This window comes from Prionailurus bengalensis, chromosome E2 (assembly GCF_016509475.1).
Source record: "Prionailurus bengalensis isolate Pbe53 chromosome E2, Fcat_Pben_1.1_paternal_pri, whole genome shotgun sequence".
Lineage (NCBI taxonomy): Eukaryota > Metazoa > Chordata > Mammalia > Carnivora > Felidae > Prionailurus > Prionailurus bengalensis.
Window position 1 is genome coordinate 3,556,489 of NC_057352.1, and position 9,712 is coordinate 3,566,200.

General features: G+C 47.0%; 1 long non-coding RNA gene across 1 annotated transcript; it reads left to right on the forward strand.

The window, feature by feature from the left end:
- Positions 1–3,042: 3,042 nt before the first annotated feature.
- On the forward strand, positions 3,043–8,625 carry LOC122493749. Its single transcript, XR_006300033.1, has 6 exons — positions 3,043–3,389; positions 3,811–4,098; positions 6,049–6,292; positions 6,378–6,415; positions 6,685–6,737; positions 6,824–8,625. It is a non-coding gene; the product is annotated as an uncharacterized LOC122493749 (long non-coding RNA).
- The last annotated feature ends 1,087 nt before the right edge of the window (positions 8,626–9,712 follow it).

Here is a 9,712-nt window from a genome sequence, read left to right on the forward strand (position 1 = left end):
TAGATTCAGTCTTCTTTCACTGCATCTCACTTCTGTTTTTTTGTTAAACCTTCTTCAACGTCCTGTAGCCAAAATACGGGTCACTGTTAGGAGCATTACGCACATCTCCAACGTCTTTGCGGTTGTTGAGATTACAGCAGGAAACCCACAGAGCAGCTCCTGCCTGAGTCCAGTGTTCCAGTGGAGGGTCAAAAGGCAGAGCCATGTCTTGCAAAAGCAGAGTTGCTCTTTGTGTTTAGCAGGTGCACATCATGCTGTGTGAAGGCTCAAAGCCCCAGGCTGCTCCACCCGTGGGTGTGTCCTGCTGAGAACACTGTGGGTCCAGTGCTATGTCCCTGGGGTTCACTTTTCTGCTGGGACTTGGTGAGTGTTGCAAAGGGGGTTGTGCGGGAGGTGGCAGGGGAAGAGAATGCAGACACGGAGGTCCCTTCCATGGGATTCTTCTCTGGGAGGTCCTGGGCCAGTTGGTTATAGAGAGATCACCTGTAGGGTCACCATTCTCCTATTGAACGCAGGTCTGGTGTCCAGTATCAGGTGTTTCGGGATCACTGGTTTCTAGGGTAGGCCTCTCTCACCAGGTCTCTCTCTGTTTCAGTGTTTTGTCTGGAACAAAGGATTTGGGCAAAAAATGGTGAGTGTTTCCTCCTAAGCAGTTCTGACATGGGCTGAGCTTAGGCAGCTTTGGTTGAGTCCCAACTTTCAACCTGTGTCATCCCCTCACTAACCCTCTTCAGTTCTAATTTTTAAATTCGCATCATCACACCCATTTTTGGTGGAAAGTCTTTTTCCTTCTCCAGAAAGCTTCCGGGTGCCTGACTCTTCCCTATCAGCACGGGTGAGTCAGGAAGGGGACCTCCAGGTCCTTTAATAACGCTGAGAGGAAACACAGCCAAGGCTGGCACTTAGAAGGCAGACGCAGAGAGCTGGGGAGCTTGCCTCACGTCCCCAGTGGATCTGAGGCTGTCGCCTACTGGGTGTGTTGGGTGTCCTTTTCCATTGGGCAACCCCTCAGCTGCTTCCAGGTCCCTTCCCTAAGGAGGGGTCAGCTCACAAGGATGGCACCCTTGCTCAGAAGACAGACCTGAAGCAGAATGAAGACCGCAACGTTCGGTAGTCCTGTGACTTTTTGCAAGTAATTTCCTGTACTTGAGCCCTGAGTTCCTCCTCCTTTGTAATATGAAATAATGACAGAGCGTGGCACCAGTTAAGATACAAGGCATGCCAAGTTCAGAAAACAGCCTCAGATGAGGTACCATTGTGTAAAATTAACAATGGCCACATAAAAATTATTGGGGTTTTGCCCCTGCTGAGTGTTGTTCTCAGCTTTTGCATACATTATCTTATTTTAATCTTAGAACTCCTCCAAGAGGTAAGTTAATTCCTTCATATTGCGGATATACTGAGCCTTTGGTGCGACCTCCACATTGTACTTTGTGTCAGAGGAAAGGGCTTTAAATGCCCAAAAATGTCTTTGCCCTCCAACTGAAGGGAAATAATGCTAATAAAATAGATAACCAAGATCTATAACATGTGAGGTGTTTCATGCTAAAGAGAAACATGAAGAATGAAGGGGGGCCCAGAGAGTGTGTGTTTGGGGAGAGGTGCATTGGAGGAAGGCATTCCCATGTGGACACTAAAGTCTGGAGCGGGGAAGGGAGGCAGAAGCTATCAGGGAGAACACCCTTACATGCAGGAAACAAATGCTGATGTGGTTGTGCTGATGTGGAACTAACTAGGCTGGTCATCTAGATGCAGGCCAGTGGGTCTGGAGGATGGGCAGCAAGTGAGAATATTGTGTGTGTGTGTGTGTGTGTGTGTGTGTGTGTGTGTGTGTGTCGGGGGGTGAGATCAGGGAGCCAAGAGCTTGGTAGAGCAGGGCAAGAGGTTACTCAGAACGAGATGGGGCTGTTGGGGCTGTGAGTGGAGAACTGAGTTAATGGGACTTATTAAACAGGATCACAGTCTTTGGTGTTTGCACGAGGGCATGGGGGGCAGTTGGGGAGTTTTGTAGAAGAAGGGGACAAAGTAAATGCAGTGATCTGATGAGAGATAATGGTTTCTCAACCCCGGGGGTGGTAACAGCAGGTGGTAAGAACATAGACCCACAACGTTCATTTCCAAATAGGACACCAGCCGTGGCGAGAAACCAGTCAGCAATGATGGCAAGGAATGCCAGTTATTCTTAAATTGATGGGGAAGACTAAGTTGGATTGGATCTTTGGGGGATATATCAGGAACTCTAATTTGGATACAACTAGTTGAAAATTCCCAGTGTACATGAGAAGTTCACAGTTGGATAAATCAGTCTAGAGTTCTGGTGACTGGTTATATTGTGTGTGTGAGACACACAGGAATAGTACACGAGTATCTACGGATATATAGATGTCTATGTATAGACCGATGACAGAAAGCCACGTTGGGACAACCCAGGAGTGAGTACATACAGAAAGGAAAAACAGATTGAAGGACCAAGCCCAGAGGCATCCCAAAGTTTAGTGGCTTGGAGATGATGAGAAACAGCAAACCAGACTGAGAATTGTGTGTAGGACAGAAATCAAGAGTGTGGGGTCCTGGGAGACAAATCACCTTCAGCAGGCAAGGCTTTCAAATATTGGTTCTGGGGGTCCCTAAAAGACCAGGTTCAGCCACTCACCACTGACAGACTCCAAAGGCAGAGACATAAGCAATGGTGGACGGATTTATCTCAGGGAGGCCAACCCTGAGAAGACAGTAGACTAACATGTCACAGACTGTCTGCAGGGCACTGAGAAACTTCCAGGTTTATATAAGGAAAGTGGGGGCAGAGGTTGGTGGGGCCACGCAGCTGGGCAGTAAAGGCCAGGTTGATCACTGCCTTGGGGTCAGTCATACAGGGTCTTTATTGCTTGAGGAGATAGTTTTTGTTTCCTTCATGGGATACTTTGCCCACCAGACCTTTTGCCTGAGTTAAGAGATAAGCTAGAAAGAAGAACTTAAATCAATTAGAAAGTACAGACTGAGGTCAAACTGGAGTTGATAGAACTTGTCTCTTGCCTCCTGGGGATGGAGAAAAGGTGTTTCCTGACATCAGCATGTTTGGGGTTCGTGTCCCGTTTGTCTTCCAGGATTATTACCCCAGCCCTCCATCTGGGCACTGCCCGGGGCTGTGATTCCCCAGGGCAGTTCTGTGACCATCCGCTGCAGGGGACCTCCAGGAGTAGTCAGATGGCAGCTACTTAGAATAGGAACTTTCATCTCACGGTACGACAGAACCTCAGATGGATCCCAGGGAGTTTCCACGTTTTTCATCCAGTCTGTGACATACTTCAATGCAGGAATTTACTACTGTATATACTGGAAGCAAGGAGTCTGGTCAGGACGCAGTGACCCATTGGATCTGGTGGTGACAGGTAAGAGACACCCCCAAGGGCACATCCTTAGCTCCTATCTCTGCTGCCCACCACCCTAGGCCCGACGTGTCCCTATCATAGGACCCCTGCCCTCTGTCTCTGCCCTCCCACCTTATCCATCTGGGTCTAAATCTCTGTGTTCTGACTGTGGTCCCATATCTCTTCAGGAAGGTGGCTGGAGTCCCCAGGGGACTGTTGTCATGGGGACAGATACTAAGCTCCCTCTCCATATATATGGCCACTGCCTGGTCTCTGGTTGTGGGAAAATGGAAAAGTGTTTGTCTTGTCCTCATAATCCCTGTAGAGGAACAATTGTTGAATTTCAACCTACCTTCTCCCTTCTTTCTTTTAGTTCCAACAAGAGAATGGTGGTGTTGTGTGTGGTTCCCTGATAATGTTAAGAGGCTCTCTTCTCTTCCAGGCGTATACAAGGACACACCCTCCCTGACTGCTCTTCCAGACCCCAATGTGACCTCAGGAGAGAACGTGACACTCCTTTGTGAAACATCTCAGTACTATGAAATCTTTAATTTGACTAAAGATGGAAGGAATGTCTCTCCTCAGGATTTTTTACGTCAGGACCATAACACCTTCCTGATCTCTCCTGTGACCCTTGCCCATGGGGGTGTCTATAGATGCTATGGTTCTTCTAAAATCTACCCTCACAGCTGGTCACTGCCTAGCAACCCTGTTAAGCTTTTGGTTACAGGTGAGGAAAGAGGCTGGACTGTTAGCCCTCTGCGCTCTGCTCAAGGACGTCCCTTGTGATGTCTGGGGTGGGGAATCTCTCCCACATTGCCTGAATAAGATAAGCTGGAAAGAAGAACATACTCAATCGGAAAGTACAGACTGAGGTCAAAGTGGAGTTGGTAGAAGTTGCCTCTCACCTCCTGGGGATGAGGAAAAGGGGTTTCCTGTGCACTGTATAAGAGGACCCCTGCTAAGATCACTCCATTCAATGTAGAGACTCTGAAACTTAGTATTTATTAGGACAACTTGGCATAGATATAGGCAGATTTTCCTTGGGAAGAAAGGTCTTTAACCATCTACACGAAAGTGCTCTGTGATCTGGGGTGGTGGTTCTTGAGAAGCAGAGTGAGTGGTGGGTGTGTGGGCATGTGGTCATCCTTTACACCCTCCTTGATCATTTCCTCAGGCAGTTCCATCTGCAGGTGAGTGGGTGACTGAGTATCATCACTAGGCGATAGTGACAGAAAAGGGAAAGGAAGGACCATACTGGTTTCTTCATCCAAGACTATTCTCATAAGCCCTGAATCATCCAAAAAAGATTCTGGGACCATAGGAGTGTCTCTCATCAGCCACCAACACAATGGAGAATGCAGAAAATTTACAGAAGAATGTCTGAGATGGGCTTATGATCAAGATCCTACAAGGCTGTGGGCGCGGCAGACAGGGGCAGCTCAGCTGTCTTGGTGGATGGGGGTGGAGTTCTGTAAGCCATCACTTTCCTGGCTGGCTGACACTTTTCAGGGTTTCAAGGGAGGGGATCATGTCCGAGCATGGGGAGCAGAGGGGATAGACACACAGGTGTGAGACAAGCTTGCCTGGTGCCTTCTGGGAACTACAGGTTAGTTGTGGGAGGGTGCATGAACTAGGGATGGACAGATGGACACAAGGAGTTAGGGACCTGAGAAACAAATGGCAGGGATAGAGTAGAGAAGGGGGTAGTGGTGACTGGAGAAGTTTGTGCATGACCAGCCTGCAGGCAGGGTGCCGCGTAGAATGAAAATAATACATTTTAGTTGTTCAGTATCTGCTGATGGCGGCTAGCTTATCACTCCCATCAAAAATGCTCCTCTGGGTTTCATACCTACGGATTATGGTACATCTACTCAGATGCCTATTAAACATCTCAGGAAGGCTGTTAATCAGCGAATCTCAAAATCTCCTCCTTATACTGGTCTTCCTGTCACAGTAAGGTCCATTCATCCTCTCCAATGATCAGGTCACCAAGAATATTTGATGCTCCTCTTCTGCTCCCAGTGCCCACATACTCCACCACCAAACCTCATCTGTCACCATTTCTATCCTCGGGAACTCCTCAGGCCCATATCCTTCCTTCTCCCACCACTCCCACCACCCCCTTGTTAAAACACAGCCACACCCTGCAGCACATTCCCTGATGCCTTATCTTTCCACCTGGCTCCTTAAATCCATGTGTCACACAGAAAATGCAGTATTTAAAAAATACATAGCTCTCTGCTTGTCAGTCCCTTTGTGGTTCACTGTTACATTTAGACCTAACCCCAGACTCTTCTGAGCCACTCTTCCCGTCCTTCTGTGTGTGGGCTCTTTCTCACCTCTGAGTTGGGCTACGTTACACTGTTCCCTCTGTCTGGAGGCAATTCTCCCTGCACTTCAGAGATCTAGGTGTTTCTTATCTTTCAGGGCTTATCCCCAAAGAAACCCTTTTATTTAAAAATATAATTCGGCATAAATGGTTTTGCCCTATAATTTATCTCTATGTGTAAAAATACTTCTGGACCATAGATTCTACTGTTGGGCGTGTTTACTATGGTTTCCCAAACATCCAATAACTTGCCTCATGTAGGGAAGGCAAACGTTAAATGTTTATTAAATGGATACATTAATCCAGCAAGAGCTCAAAAACAGACCTTTACTGTTTCCTAATTCCTAGATCCACCTGCTCCTGGAAATGGACACCTTCCCATTGTGACTGGGATCTTGGCCATCGTTGTCTTACTTCTTCTCTCCCTTCTCTTCCTCTTTTACCAATGTTGGCATCGGGTCAAACATGGTATGTCCTGATGGTGGGAGGGTTAACCTGAGAGGGCTTGGTGGATCCCCTACCAAGACTCTGATTACTGACTCTCCTTAGGGAACATTGATTGTGAGACCGAGAACCAGGTGAAGTATAAGAGGTAGGAAAATTTGGACTCCCCCAGTAGAAAACCTTCCGCCTTATTTCTCAGACTTGTCTTAATACTTCTATCTTTTCTTTCTCAGCTCCTTCCCAGTCATGGATTTCCAGGAAGAAAATCAATGTAAGGGGGAGTGAGAAGGAGGAACAGCTGGGGTGGGGAAAGGATGTGTTTGGGGAAGACAGAAGGCAACTTGGAGGAAGCAGACAAGGTGGGGGCGTCACCTTACTGGACATGACATCACTGCCCTTCCCTGTTTCAGTCAACCATCTCTGAAATAAGTAAACACACACACACACACACACACACACACACACACATATATACATATTATAGGACTGGGTAGTTTTAAGGCTCTTTCTGGAGGCTTACCCCCACATCTTTCCTTGCAGATGATGTCTTAGAGGACATCCAGCCTGAGAAGGACAGACAGATGGCTATGCAGGTGAGTCTCTCCCTACCTACCCACTCTCCGGCCCCAGTAACCTTCCACAGGTGCTCTCTTTTCACTTTGTACCTCCATGCTGACAGGTCCCCATAGAGGAAGACTCTCAGGAGGTGACCTATGCTCAGCTACACCAGGAAACCCTTAGGGGGAACGTGGACACGCTACTCTCCCACACCCATGAGGATTCCTCTGGCCAGCCCTGTGTGTATGCCACCCTCAACTTGTCCTGAGTTTAGAGCCAGGACTGGCTGTGTACACTCCAGTGTTCAAGTGCTCCTTAAAGAAGGTCAGCTCCATGGGGTGTCCTACTCATGTTCCTCAACATCAGCCATCACCTTGGAGCTCCCCAAGGACTTAAGACTGGAGTCAACTTGTCAACTGTCAAGAAACTCTGGGCCCCATCAAATATCTCTCAACAGATTCCTGGTCCCTTGTATATTTACCCATTCAGTTGCCTATTCAAGATATGTCGACAAAAGTCAACTCTTTCCTTGGATCTGTGATGGGGATATACATATTATGAAGATATAGTTTTTAGTCTCAAGGACTCATGATTTATTGAGTGAGGCAAGCCCATGATCTGACCCTTGGAAAGCAAAGGGGGTTCCTTACACTGGAACAGGTGTAAGGATGCTTTGGGTCACTGAGCAGACACAATGTCTAGGAATGTTTAAAGAGCGCTCATTGGTATAAAATACAAGGAGAAGTCAAGAAATAAGAGTCAGTTTGGGCACAGAGGACATTCCTAATGGCATTTTGGTACAATGTTCTAGGTGTCGCTGAGAGTTGAAGCCTTCAAAGTACTGAAACTGAATAAGGAAGCTTCTTTGTGAGGGAACCAAGTTGCAACCAATTTGGCCACAGGATGGGTGGGTTCCTCCTGGGGAGGGGAATGGTGTAGAGGGCATTTGGAGGGGGGATTTATGGTTTCCACCTGGTTTTGATGAATTTCTCTTTTTCAGTTATGCAATTAAAATAAATAGGACATAGTTTTTAAAAAGATATGAATGAGAAGGAGAGGCCCTGGAAGCTGGTAGGAACAATAACTTTTTCAGTAACTTTTGACAAAAGGAAGTAAAGTAGAAAGCTAACAGCAGGTGTAGTGAGAACCAGAGAGGTGGTTTGGAGTGAGGGGTACGAGAAGTAGTGGGGGATTGAGCATGTGTGTTTGTTGATGGAAATAACCGAGGGGAGGAAACAATGTGGATGATGCTGGGGAGGGAGGGACGGTTGACACTTGGTGGGATGGGCTATCGGGTGAGAGTTTAGACTCTGGAATAGATGAGCTCACCTGGGTTCAGACTCTCCTTTGGCAACCACCAGCTGCATGATGGTGCATACATTTAAACATTCTTCTTTAAGCTGGAATTTAATTTAATTTAAGCTGGAATTTTAATTTACAGAAGGGAAACTCCAAGCTCAGGTGAGCAGGCGATGAGATGCTTAACCTCTTTAGGCATTAGAGAAAAGAAACTGGCAAAGATGAGGAGGCTGGGCCACCTCAGGTTTTGGGCGTGTGGGCACCTTCTTGTATTGCTGGGAGAAGGAACTGGTACAGTGAGTCTGAAGTTCCATTTGGCCGTGAGTAAAAGATTGGGCAATTTCCCGTTGGAAATGTAAACATAATTTAAAGATATTCTCACATGTGTCCATAGGGGCGTCTGCAGAATGATATTTAGCTCAGCATTGTTCACAGCAGAGATATTTGGATACAATGTGTCTGTCCCTTATTAGGACACTGTGGGGATTACTGTGTTGAAGCAAGTAACTGTGCTGTAGACATATGAGTGGTCCATAAACCCCCAGTGTGCAGTGGAAAGATGAATGACTTCCACAGCATTAACATTTGCAAGACGCAAAATAAAGTTCTGCAAACACGAACAAATTCGCACGGACTGTGATTTCAGAGCTGCTCCTTGAAGCTGGAGAAACGAAATGAGAACCACAGGGCAGAGAAAAATCACAGAAGATGTCGATTACCTGGATGCATGTGTGCGTGTGCTAAGCCAGAGGTGATCGATCGATTACTCAGCTCCCGGCATCCACGCTTCAAGTAGAAAAATACGTTTTCTTCTAAGCTCAGGTTTTCCCATTTGAGTAGGACTAAAGCTATATCTGCTTAGTCTTGTGTGAGGGTCAAAGGAGGTAGTGTCTGAAAAGTGAGTCAGGTTACAAAGAAATATTTGGGCACCCAAGTTTCTATCTTTTTTTAAAAGATGTTTGTTTATCGGGCACCTAGTGGCTCAGTTGGTTAAGCATCCAACTTTGCCACAAGTCATGATCTCACAGTCTGTGAGTTTGAGCCCTGCGTCGGGCTCCGTGCTGACAGCTCAGAGCCTGGAGTGGCTTCAGATTCTGTGTCTCTCTCTCTCTGCCCCTCCCCCGTTCATGCTCTGCCTCTCTCTGTCCCCCCCAAAAATAAATAAACGTTGAAAAAAAAATAAACATTAAAAAATTTTTTTAAAAAATAAAAAATTTTTTTTGTTTATTCTTGAGAAAGAGACAGAGCATGAGTGGGGAGGGGCAGAGTGAGACAGGGAGACACAGAATCCGAAGCTGTCAGCACAGAGCCTGACATGGGGCTTGACCCCACGAACTGTGAAATCATGACCGGAGCTGAGGTCGGACACTTAACCAATTGAGCCACCCTGGTGCCCTTATTTATTTATTTTTTAATGTTTGTTTATTTTTAAGAGAGAGAGAGAGAGAGACAGAGTACAAGTGGGGGAGGGGCAGAGAGAGAGGAAGCACAGAATCTGAAGCAGCCTCCAGGCTCTGGGCTGTCAGCGCAGAGCCCAACATGGGTCTTGAACCCATGAACCATGAGATCATGACCTGAGCCAAAGTTGGATGCTCAACCGACTGAGCCACCCGGGTGCCCTGTGCACCTAAGTTTATCTTGCCTTTGGCGTCCCTGAATGATCTAACCCAGTGGTTCTCGACCGGACGTGATTTTGTCCTCCAAGGGACAG